Raw genomic sequence first — 13505 nt, 5'->3', positions numbered from 1 at the left:
CGATCTGCGATTTTTATTGGGACGGCGACATTATGGCGGACACATCGGACACTTTTGACACATTTTTGGAACTATTCACATTTATACAGCGAACAGTGCTATAAATATGCACTGATTACTGTATAAATGTGACTGGCAGGGAAGGGGTTAACACTAGGGGGCAAGGAAGGGGTTAAATGTGTTCCCTACTAGTGATTCTAACTGTGGGGGGAGAGGACTCACTGGGGGAGGTGACCGATCTGTGTCCCTATGTACAAGGGACAGAGCATCGGTCTCCTCTCCCTGACAGGACGTGGATCTCTGTATTTACACACAGAGATCCACGGTCCTGCTCAGTTACTTGGCAATCGCGGGTGCACGCACATCGGGTTCCCAGTAACGCGACGGGAGCGCGCGCGCTGCCCCCTAGTTGCTCTGCAAGACGAGGACGTCATATGACGTCCTCTCAGAACAGCAGAGCTATCGTGCCGCCGTCAATTGACGGCGGCCGGTAGTAAGGTGGTTTATGAATACTATTCATATAACATTTTTATGTATGTATTATATGTTGTCTTGAAATCCCCTTAAATCTCAATCAATATTGTTCTCTGTAAAACACATTTGTATAAGTTCTGAGAGGACCATGGGCTGCACCCAAACTGTAATCTCAGAAGTAACCATTTTATGTAGTTTGAAAACCTCTCAATTTCCTGCAGAGCTGACCTTGAAGAGTACAGATGCATCTTGATGATGATGTTTGCTGTCAATGAGATTAACAGGGACTCCAATCTTCTGCCCAATATTACTCTGGGCTATCGTATTTTTAGTACTTGTAATGATCCAAAGAAAACTTTGGGATATGTCGTAAATATATTGTCTGGGGAAACGGAAGCTCCCAACTATTACTGTAAGGGACATGGAGAAGTGGCCGGTTTTATTGGTGACAGTATTTTCCAATCAAGTCATGCGCTGGCTCAGTTACTTAGTCTGTATCGGTTTACACAGGTAAGTGATCACTTCAATGTATTAAGTATGTAATATGGTGTGTTCAATAGATGACTTAGTACAGACTAGGTAGAATTTTCATAGATTTTTAAGGGGCGCAGATCAAAATGAACAGAAATTTGTTTTACATAAATCGACACAATTCTAATCTTTTTGGCTCTATACACCACCACAAGGGATTTGAAATGAAACAAACAAGATGAGCTTTAACTGCAGACTTTCAGCTTGAATTTGAGGGTATTTACATCCAAATCAGGTGAACGGTGTAGGAATTACAACAGTTTGTATATGTGCCTCCCACTTTTTAAGGTACCAAAAGTAATGGGACAGATTAACAATCATAAATCAAACTTTCACTTTTTAATACTTGGTTGCAAATCCTTTGCCGTCAATTACAGCCTGAAGTCTGGAACGCGATGACATCACCAGACGCTGGGTTTCATCCCTGGTGAGGCTCTGCCAGGCCTCTACTGCAACTGTCTTCGGTTCCTGCTTGTTCTTGGGGCATTTTCCCTTCAGTTTTGTCTTCAGCGAGTGAAATGCATGCTCAATCTGATTCAGGTCAGATGAATGACTTGGCCATTGCATAACATTCCACTTATTTCCATTAAAAAACTGTTTGGTTGCTTTCGCAGTATGCTTAGGGTCATTGTCCATCTGCACTGTGAAGTGCAATCCAATGAGTTCTGAAGCATTTGGCTGAATATGAGCCGAAAATATTATTGCCCGAAACACTTCCAGCATCCTGCTGCTTTTGTCAGCAGTCACATCATCAATAAATACAAGAGAACCAGTTCCATTGGCAGCCATACATTCCCACACCATGACACTACCACCACCATGCTTCACTGATGAGGTGGTATGCTTTGGATCATAAGCAGTTCCTTTCCTTCTCCATACTTCTCCTGGCTTTTTTAGATGTTGTTTGGCAAACTCTAATCTGGCATTCCTGTTTTTGAGGCTCACCAATGGTTTACATCTTGTGGTGAACCCTCTGTATTCACTATGGTGAAGTCTTCTCTTGATTGTTGACTTTGACACACATACACCTACCTCCTGGAGAGTGTTCTTCATCTGGCCAACTGTTGTGAAGGGTGTTTCCTTCACCAGGGATAGAATTCTTCGGTCATCCACCAGTTGTTTTCCGTGGTCTTCCGGGTCTTTTGGTGTTTCTGAGCTCACCGGTGTGTTCATTTTTTTAAGGATGTTCCAAACAGTTGATTTGGCCACACCTAATGTTTGTGCCATCTCTCTGATGTTTTTTTTTTTTTAGTCTAATGATGGCTTGCTTCACTGATAGTGACAGCTTTTTGGATCTCATATTGAGAGTTGACAGCAACATATTCCAAATGCAAATAGTACACTTGAAATGAACTCTGGACCTTGTATATGCTCCTTGTAAATGGAATAATAAGGGAATAACACACACCTGGCCATGGAACAGCTGAGCAGCCAATTATCCCATTACTTTTGGTCCCTTAAAAAGTGGGAGGCACATATACAAACTGTTGTAATTCCTACATCGTTCACCTGATTTGGATGTAAATATCCTCAAATTAAAGCTGCAGTTAAAGCACATCTTGTTTGTTCCATTTAAAATCCATTGTGGTGGTGTATAGAGCCTAAAAGATTATAATTGTGTCGATGTCCCAATATTTATGGACCTGGCTGTACACAGCCCACTGGGTCCCACCATAATACGAACCACGTTCAATGCTTGAATAAGAGATCACCCCAGATGTCTCAATCCAACCATGTCCCCTTGGTAGGTTTTAGAGTTGTCTTCTGGCATTTTGCATCTAGTGTTCATATTATAAGCTCTGCAATCAGAAGGTGTAGGAAAACAAGTGTACATAGATTTGTGTATTTGTTTGTGGTAAGCACTCATTTTCCCTTTTGTGAGCCCATGGCTAGTTGCTCTTATTTGGCTGGATTAGTGATGTATGTATATGTATGTTTTTTTATTGCACACAAGGAGCCCTTACCTATGAATCCATCTGACTCACACTGTGAAGGGATTGTAGAGCTATCAGTCAGATTTTGGGCATTTTACTATATCCAGGTCAGCCTATTTTTGATTTTCTCCCATATAAAATGTATTTGATACAATTTGATGTAGCTGACAGCTGGTAGATGCTCTACCATCACTTCTACTGCCCCTGCACTAAGTATATTTTCTTTGCTTCTTTTTCCCTAAGATGTGAGTGGACACACTTGCAGATTTTGGATTCTAGGGGGGTCTCTCTATATGTCTGATACCAGCAAGATGGTTTATCTGTGTTCTCCCCCTTAGCCTGAACACACCGGACAATACAGCTAGAGGTACACATATATGTGTATGCTATATCATCAGGGATCCACCACGTAACTCCCAGTTTCCCAATTTGTACTTCTTGGGCCAGATTCACAAAGGTTAGCGGATCTTTAGATCCGTGTAACCTATGTGTTTTAAGATCCGCCCTCGCAAGTTTGTGAGGAAAGTGTCAAATTCACAACACACTTACCTCCAAACTTGCGACGGCGGATCCTAACTCCCCCGGCGGAATTCTAATTCCGCGGCTGGGGGAGTGTACTATTTAAATCAGGCGCGCTCCCGCGCCGATTTAAATACGCATGCGCCGTCCGGGGAATTTCCCGGCGTGCATTGCTCCCACTGACGTCAATAGGACATCAGTGGTTGCGACGTGAGCGGGACTTGCGACGCGCGTGTTCGTGAATCGGCGTACGCAAACGACGTAGGAAATTTCAAAATCGACGCGGGAACGACGGCCATACTTAACAATACTTACCCCTGCTTTTAGCAGGGGTAAGTATACGACGGGTACCGCGCTACGGAAACGATGTAAGAACACAGCGTCGGGTCCGCGTACGTTCGTGAATTTCGCGTATCTCGCTGATTTACATATTATTCAGTGTAAATCAGCGGGAACGCCCCCGGCGCCATTTTTAAATCCAAAAAAAGATCCGACAGTGTAACACAGTGTGACACTGTCGGATCTCAGCCCTATCTATGCGTAACTGGTTCTATGAATCAGGTGCATAGATAGGACCAGTAAAAATCAGAGATACGATGGTGTATCTGTAGATACACCGTCGTATCTCTTTGTGAATCTGGCCCCTTGACTATATAGGGCTGGTGCTCCCTGATATTCTAAGCTGTAAACAAAAGGGAGAAGAGTATGGGAATCCCACCTGTTAATCAATTATGTAGTACTCACCGATATTGTCGGGGGGTGCAATCAAATATATAATGTAACCAAAAAGAGAAAACAAAAAAGGAATAATTGACTGCTGCACACCCTGAAGAGTTATAACTACAATTTATTTGTATCAAAAAAGTGAAGCATAAAAGGCATTAAAAGCACACAGGTCACCAAAATGGGGTATTGTACCCGTAGAGTGACCTGAGAATACACTCACAAAATGGGACGGCAAAAAATAGTAACTAATTGAAAAGTAGGGCTCGATCATACAAACAGGAGATCAAAGTCCATATCTCACCCATTAACCCTCCACACAACACATAGAGACCCCCCACCCCAAGCACATATGAAACCCCACCGCTAATAAATGATCCTAATAATTTCCACACAAAGCGGTGGTTCCCTGTAAATACAGGTGAATGTACCACCGTCTAAGTGGGAAAAAAATGCAAACAGAGGAGAACACTCAAAAACGGGGACATGAAAGGGATCCACTATGGGGTGGTATGGTAGTATTGCTCCATTGGGGATGAATAGCAAATAATAAGTCAAATGAAAGAAGTATAATCCAAGGGACCATAGACTATTCTGCTAGCTGGAGAAAAAGTTATGTTTATATTTATATGTCTCTCTTCTTCAGATGTATCACCACGTCTGGTGTAATCAGTTGTTTAATATCCATCAAACAGTAAATGATAAGGAGACATTCAGCAGATAAATGTTGGAGACACTGTAATAACGATCTTTAAGGACCGGAGTTCACCTATGTTGCACTTGAGAGGACTTTGCAACAATGTAGCCACTATTAATTGACGGGTTCCCATATCCTATGGGTAATGTCCATTCAATTCAATCAATAGATATGTCCATAAGATACTGACATCTTGTTAAACTGCAAGTGGCAATTTATACTTGGATGAATATTGGATGTATAAATATGTGAACTGTTGGTGAGCAGACGATTGATCAGCATTCCACAGAGATAAAAGATTGAAATTGTACTCACTGTTGGGCTGTTACATATAGCTCAAGGTCATAGCTACCATATCAAGTCTGTACTCACGTGCTGCCAGAAAGATTTGCAGCCGAGCCATCCATCCATGTGTTATACACAGAGCCAGAAGCACTTGTCCTCGATGCCGCAATGATAGGTGAGTAGTATTGTAATGTCCAATATAGGACTAAGATTATGCAGTGTCTCTGATGTTTTTTAGCAGATACCAATCTCCAAGCTTGAGAATAGAGGATGTATTAGGTCTCCATGAAGCCAATCTCTCCAATTAGAGTGTGCAAGTTAATGTTCAGATTGCGCTGTTAATGTTCAGATTGTACATGTTTACATGTTTTGTTCCTTTGACAAAGTTCCTAGTTCAAAGGAACGAAACATGTTCTTGGGGAACAGGGACCCCCCGATGCACATTTCTGAACCTCAGCGCTTCTTTCCTTTCGGAGCTCGGTAACATGGTTACCTTGAGCTATTAAGCAACTTAAAGAAGAGAACCATATGGAGACATGCACAGCGCAATCTGAACATTAACTTGCACACTCTAATTGGAGAGATTGGCTTCATGGAGACCTAATACATCCTCTATTCTCAAGCTTGGAGATTGGTATCTGCTAAAAAACATCAGAGACACTGCATAATCTTAGTCCTATATTGGACATTACAATACTACTCACCTATCATTGCGGCATCGAGGACAAGTGCTTCTGGCTCTGTGTATAACACATGGATGGATGGCTCGGCTGCAAATCTTTCTGGCAGCACGTGAGTACAGACTTGATATGGTAGCTATGACCTTGAGCTATATGTAACAGCCCAACAGTGAGTACAATTTCAATCTTTTATCTCTGTGGAATGCTGATCAATCGTCTGCTCACCAACAGTTCACATATTTATACATCCAATATTCATCCAAGTATAAATTGCCACTTGCAGTTTAACAAGATGTCAGTATCTTATGGACATATCTATTGATTGAATTGAATGGACATTACCCATAGGATATGGGAACCCGTCAATTAATAGTGGCTACATTGTTGCAAAGTCCTCTCAAGTGCAACATAGGTGAACTCCGGTCCTTAAAGATCGTTATTACAGTGTCTCCAACATTTATCTGCTGAATGTCTCCTTATCATTTACTGTTTGATGGATATTAAACAACTGATTACACCAGACGTGGTGATACATCTGAAGAAGAGAGACATATAAATATAAACATAACTTTTTCTCCAGCTAGCAGAATAGTCTATGGTCCCTTGGATTATACTTCTTTCATTTGACTTATTATTTGCTATTCATCCCCAATGGAGTAATACTACCATACCACCCCATAGTGGATCCCTTTCATGTCCCCGTTTTTGAGTGTTCTCCTCTGTTTGCATTTTTTTCCCACTTAGACGGTGGTACATTCACCTGTATTTACAGGGAACCACCGCTTTGTGTGGAAATTATTAGGATCATTTATTAGCGGTGGGGTTTCATATGTGCTTGGGGTGGGGGGTCTCTATGTGTTGTGTGGAGGGTTAATGGGTGAGATATGGACTTTGATCTCCTGTTTGTATGATCGAGCCCTACTTTTCAATTAGTTACTATTTTTTGCCGTCCCATTTTGTGAGTGTATTCTCAGGTCACTCTACGGGTACAATACCCCATTTTGGTGACCTGTGTGCTTTTAATGCCTTTTATGCTTCACTTTTTTGATACAAATAAATTGTAGTTATAACTCTTCAGGGTGTGCAGCAGTCAATTTTTCCTTTTTTGTTTTCTCTTTTTGATATTCTAAGCTGAGTTAGCCTTGGGCCTTTACTATATACCTTTATACTCTAGATCAGGGGTCTCAAACTGGTGGCCCTCCAGCTGTTGTGAAACTACAAGTCCCATGAGGCATTGCAAGGCTGACAGTTACAAGCATGACTCTCAAAGGCAGAGGCATGATGGGACTTGTAGTTTCGCAACAGCTGGAGGGCCGCCAGTTTGAGATCCCTGCTCTAGATGTACAAAGAACCTGCAGGTATAAGCAGATAGGAAGAAAACACGACAAACAAAAAAGGAACACTATCCACACTACATACCAGATAAAAACAAGACCACCAGCAATGTGACAAAAAAATGAGCAATTGATAATTGATGAGTATCTGCCCTGGCCTCACCCCCCGTACTCCCTCAGTCTATGGGTGACTATACAGGCAGATGACCCTTTTCTGCGCACACAATAATAGACTGCCATTTCTTGTCTGTGTCTTTATATTGGCACGTGGCAGATTTTAATATATGTGTGAATGACACATGTGATATGTGGTAAAACTGAAAACAACAAGAATAATATAACATTACAATACAATAGTAAACATCACATAAAATAATAACTGAAATGACAAATTTATTTTCCTAATAGTCTGTGGAAGAGGAAAGGGAAGATTGCTTACCTCCGATGCCATGGATGGGGAGAAATAGCATCTAGGCTGCTGCCATGAGATTGAACATGCTGATCCTTATGGCTGTTTCACTTCCTGACTCAAGAGGATGTGATGATTTTTACATCGCATCCTTAAGTGGCTGGATGGCTTTGTTATAAACTATATTAATGTTTGGCCAGTAGGTGGCGCAAGCATAACAGCTAACCTGGAACAAACATAATTTATAGCTTAATAATGCAACAACACAATATACAAATTAAATGACAAGGTGAATTCTCTTTTCTGAACCTCAGGAGAGAGAAAGGTATCCTGGAGACATAACACTCCCCGTCTGGCGTTAACCAACACCACTAACAGCGTCATTGGACACTAGTAAAATCAAGTCTGATATGGTTCTGAGAAATGACTTTACTTCACCCTATTTGGAAGTCTTAACTTCGATCTTCCTGACATGTCCATCTTTGCTTGGGAATGTCTGCATTTAAGAACTTTGCTTGCTCTGAAACAAAGTATACAAAAACGTTGAATGGTGGAAATGGTACCTGGAATATTTTCTTATGTTTAGAACCATATGTGACCCACCTTTGATATAGGTCATAAGGAAGCTTCAGAATTAAGGGTTTAATCCAGGGGTCCTCAAACTACGGCCCTCCAGTTGTTCAGGAACTACAATTCCCATCATGCCTAGTCATGTCTGTGAATGTCAGAACCTTGCAATGCCTCATGGGATGTGTAGTTCCGCAACAGCTGGAGGGCCGTAGTTTGAAGATCCCTGGTTTAATCCTTCTGGCTGCATCCAGGGAGGCGATACCCGGCAGGTCCCCCTTTTCTTTAGCAAGAAGTAGTTTCTCTAGCAAGTCGGCTAATTCTCGTAGTTTGTGATAACCCTTGCTTGGTATTCTGGGAAAGTCCTCGATCCTTTTAAACAGTGCATGCTCTATAGTCTCTGTTGAGCCATAGCACTCTACTAATCTGCTCCAAAGCTTTGTAAGACCAGTCTCTGGTTGTTTTATGTTAATGTTTCTGATTCTACTGCCATGTTTGGCAGAGTCTTTCCCAAGTCATTGGACTAGGAGGTCTATCTCCTCGGCGTGAGACAGGTATAGACCCTTTATGGTATTTTGAAAAGAAGACCGCCAGGCTTTGTAATTTTCTGGCTGATCGTTAAACTTTACAAGTCCTTTTGTGATTGGATCACGTCTGGCGAAAAACTTGGCAAAGTCTGTTATAACTTGGTTGGTGTTAGAGCATGTTGGCGATTCACTACTGTAGTGTGAGTGTGGTGTGCGACCATACCTTTCAGAAGTTTCTGCTTTAGGCCCCCTTGTCTCGTACCGTTGTGTAGTAGAAGGGTTATTCTGACGCTGGTTTGGAGGTTGAAGGTCATGGCGTGCATAGACATAGGCTTGATCTGAGGAGTTTGGTTGCTCTAATGCTCTGTTACCTGCAGTGTTTGGTTTGTTTCTCCTAGGACACCATCTATTCCCTGTAGAGGAGAAGTATCATAGGATAATTTGAAGTGTTGGTGCAAGTACTCTGAAGTGCATTGCGAGGGATTCGGCTCTTCTTGTTTGGAGCCAAGCACATTGTTGCGTTCAACACTGAGGCTCACGGCTGCTTCCAGGGCTTCAACTTCAGCTATGGCAGTTGCAGCTTCACTTCTTGTAGTGAGCTTCTCCAGCGTGACATTTAAACATGTTTGTTCAAGCTTTATAGAGGCTTCCCTGGCTTCTAGTGAGGCCCTTTATTGGCTTCTAGCAAGGCCTTTTCTAACTTCAACTGCATTTCTTGTCCAGCAAAGGTAACTTGAGCCTTTGAATAATGGGGAGAACGAATGCGTAAAAAAACACACTAACTAGAGCAATAGGTATTAATGACTAATAAAAGCTAAATAAAAGCTAAATAAAATTACACTAAGCAGCAGCCATGACAATATAGTGCTCACACACTGATAGAAATTGATAGATAAGAGGGGTAATGGCGCTTGCTAATGAGCAAAAAAGATAATAAATAAAGATAATCTAAAATACTGCTTCAATCCTAATCCAAGTCCAAATGAGACGAGCCAAGTAGGCCAAAAAAAAGGGGGTGTATCACTCCTAATCAATCCAAACCCACCATCAATCAACGGGATGATGAGGGGGGTGCACTGAGTGATGTTTTAATAATTATGAACCAATTGGTGGTATGTAAGAGTACCACCACCTGGCTATTACGAATAACGATAATCCAAGTATGTGTAAAGATAAATAACAATTACAAAATTAATATATAAATATATAAAGCATAAAGTGGCAAACAAGAGCCAATAATGATTCAGGTGCAAAAAAATTTAGGTGACAACACGTGCAAATAAATATACATATAAATATAAAAATATAAATAAAAAATAGAAGGAAGGTGATGTGAGTTTCTGTGCACACTCCACACTTCAAGATATGTGCTTAGAATATGATAATAATCAAGTGTCCAAAATAGATCACAGTAAGGTGCTTCAATCAACAGTATTTTTTAAATAATTAAGTGCTCCAATAAAGTGCTTGACTCCACACAAGGTCCCACAGTGCATAACGTGCAGAACAAGTGCTCCGTTTCCCCAAGCCTCTCACTTCAGAAAGGCTTAAAAAAAAGCCTATATATCTGTAAGGAGGAGAGCCGGTGGTGACGTCATCTCTGCTCGCGGCCGAGAGACATCTTAACTACACTCTACATGCTGAGGCCCGGATTCACGTAGAATTGCGTATCTTTGTGCGGGCGTAACGTATCCTATTTACATTACGCCTCCGCAACTTTTACAGGCAAGTGCCGTATTCTCAAACGAAAGTTGCGGCGGCGTAGCATAAATAGGTCGGCGTAAGCCCGCCTAATTCAAATGTGGTAGATGTGGGCGTGTGTTATGTTAATTTACTGTGACCCCACGTAAATTACGCTTTTTACGAACGGCGCATGCGCCGACCGTGAAAGTATCCCAGTGCGCATGCTCCAAATTAAACTGCAAGAAGCCAATGCTTTCGACGTGAACGTAAATGACGCCCAGCCCTATTCGCGAACGACTTACGCAAACAACGTAAAATTTTCAGTATGACGTCCGTACTTAACATTGGTACGCCGCATGTACGCCTCCATATAGCAGGGGTAACTTTATGCCGGGAAAAGCCTAACGTAAACGGCGTATCTGTACTGCGTCGGCCGGGTGTACGTTCGTGAATTCGTGTATCTTGCTCATTTGCATTATCAAAGCTGCAAACAATGGAAGTGCCACCTAGCAGCCAGCGTAAATATGCAGTTAAGATACGACGGCGTAAGAGACTTACGCCGGTCGGATCTTAAGGAAAACTATGCGTAACTGATTCTATGAATCAGTCGCATAGATACGACGGCTCAGACTCAGAGATACTACGGCATATCTAGAGATACGCCGTCGTATCTCCTTTGAGAATCTGGGCCTATTTACAGTATTTACAAGCCTGCTGTAAGTGCATTTGCTTTTATTTATTAAATTTATTTAATCAGTTTCACGCTATAGAGCCTTTTTTTGTTTATTGAGAGCCATCTACCCTGAGAGCTGGTTGCTGGGACCTGGGGATCACTAACCAGAGGGATTGGAGTCTACCATCACAAACGGAATCTGCTGTGCTATTAAGCCAGCAGTATTGGAGATTTATAGGCTTTTTTTAAGCCTTTCTGAGGTGAAAGGCTTGGGGAAACGACGGAGCACTTGTTCTGCATGTTATGCACCGTGGGACCTTGTGTGGAGTCAAGCACTTTATTGGAGCACTTATGCACTTTGAAAAATACTGTTGATTGAAGTACCTTACTGTGATCTATTTTGGACACGTGATTATTATCATATTCTAAGCACATATTTTGGAGTGTGCACAGAAACTCACATCATCTTCCTTTCTATTTTTTATTTAGATTTATATTTTTATATTTATATGTATATTTATTTGCACGTGTTGTCACCTAAATTTTTTTGCACCTGAATCATTATTGGCTCTTGTTTGCCACTTTATGCTTTATGGGCCAGATCCTCAAAAGAGATACGGCGGAGTAACTGCTGTTACTCCGTCGTATCCCTGGTCCTAACTATGGAACTGATCCACAGAATCAGTTTCCCATAGTTAGGACGAAGATCCGACATGTGTAATTGAATTACACTGTCGGATCTTAAGGATGCAATTCTAGGCCGGCTGCTAGGTGGCGAGGCCATTGCGGCCGGCGTAGAATATGCAAATGACCAGTTACGGCGATCCACGAACGCTCCGACGGGCCCGTCGCTCTAAATCTACGTCGTTTACGTCGAGTTCCGCCGCGTAAAACTAGGGCTAAGCCCTAGTTGTCTTAAGCCATGTTAAGTATGGCCGTCGTTCCCACGTCGAATTTTAAATTCTACGTCGTTTGCGTAAGACGTCCGTGAATAGCGCTGGACGTCATTTACGTTAACGTCTAAGCAAATGACGTCGGAGCGACGTCAGTTAGCGCAATGCACGTCGGGTAAGTTACCGGACGGAGCATGCGCAGTACGTCCGGCGCGGGAGCGCGCCTAATTTAAATGGGAATCGCCCATTTGAATAGGAACGCCTTGCGCCGGACGGATTTAAGTTACAGCGCCGCAAAGTTCCAGGTAAGTGCTTTGTGGATCGGCACCTAACTTGGGAATTTTGCGGCGGAGTAACTTAAATCCGAAAAGTTACGTTGCGCCGCGGCTTTGTGGATTACCCCCTATATATTTATATATTAATTTTGTAACTGTTATTTATTTTTACACATATTTGGATTATCGTTATTCGTAGTAGCCAGGTGGTGGTACTCTTACATACCACAAATTGGTTCATAATTATTAAAACATCACTCAGTGCACCCCCCTCATCATCCCGTTGCTTGATGGTGGGTTTGGATTGATTAGGAGTGATACACACCCTTTTTTTGGCCTACTTGGCTCGCCTCATTTGGACTTGGATTAGGATTGAAGCAGTATTTTAGATTATCTTTATTTATTATCTTTTTTTCTCATTAGCAAGCGCCATTACCCCTCTTATCTATCAATAACTTGAGCCTTTGCTGCTTCGGCTTTCCCACGGGCAATGGCGGCTGCATCACTGGCTGTCACGACTTGCGGGAAAAATAAACTTGTGATCTGGTTTTGAGTGAGAATGTGCTACTGTGTGACATGGCTGCTTGACTGAGTAGCGGCCTGTGGGAACAGTAAGCGAATGAGGCTGAAGTCTCTGTATGCTGCTTGGCTGTATGAAAGTGGCTGTATAGTCGATTGCAGACTGTAGCTCTTCCATGTGGCTAAATATCTTCCTGTTCTGCACTATCCGTAGTGTTACTGAATGAATGAATGAATGAAAAACTTATATAGCGCGGCACATGCAAACTAAATCGTCTCTGGGCGCTTGTTGTTCCTGTCTCTTGACATCAAAAGAGCAGAGTTTTAATCTGAAGGTCAGGTGGTTTTCCTCCAACCGAATGCTGGTTGGTAAAGTGTTTCATAGTCTAGGACCTTGGAAAGCAAACCTTCTTTCTCCTTTGGACTTTGGTATCTTGCTTTGGGTACCTTGACCAGATTTTGGTTGGTGGATCGTAGAACGCGATTGGCATTGTGGGGTTCTATCTTGTCGCAAAGATATTGCAGAGCCTTCCCATGGATGCACTTATGTGTCAGACAGAGTGAGCATCAACCCCTACTTCCACACTCCTTGCAGGTGGTGGCTGCATGCCCTCCATGGCGTTGGCCAGGCGGGCAAGGATGGTGTTGGTCTGGGCCAACATCCGCATTTGGCGGGTGGTGGTATCCCGCTGATGCCGGCGGGTAACTCTCGCCTCCTCCTGCACTGCAGCGGTGTTGGCCTGTACAGCAGCGGTATTGGCCTCCACCGCAGCTGTCATCCT

This window comes from Rana temporaria, chromosome 1, assembly GCF_905171775.1.
Source record: "Rana temporaria chromosome 1, aRanTem1.1, whole genome shotgun sequence".
In the NCBI taxonomy this organism is placed as follows: Eukaryota; Metazoa; Chordata; class Amphibia; order Anura; family Ranidae; genus Rana; species Rana temporaria.
Note: the sequence above shows the minus strand (reverse complement) of the source record.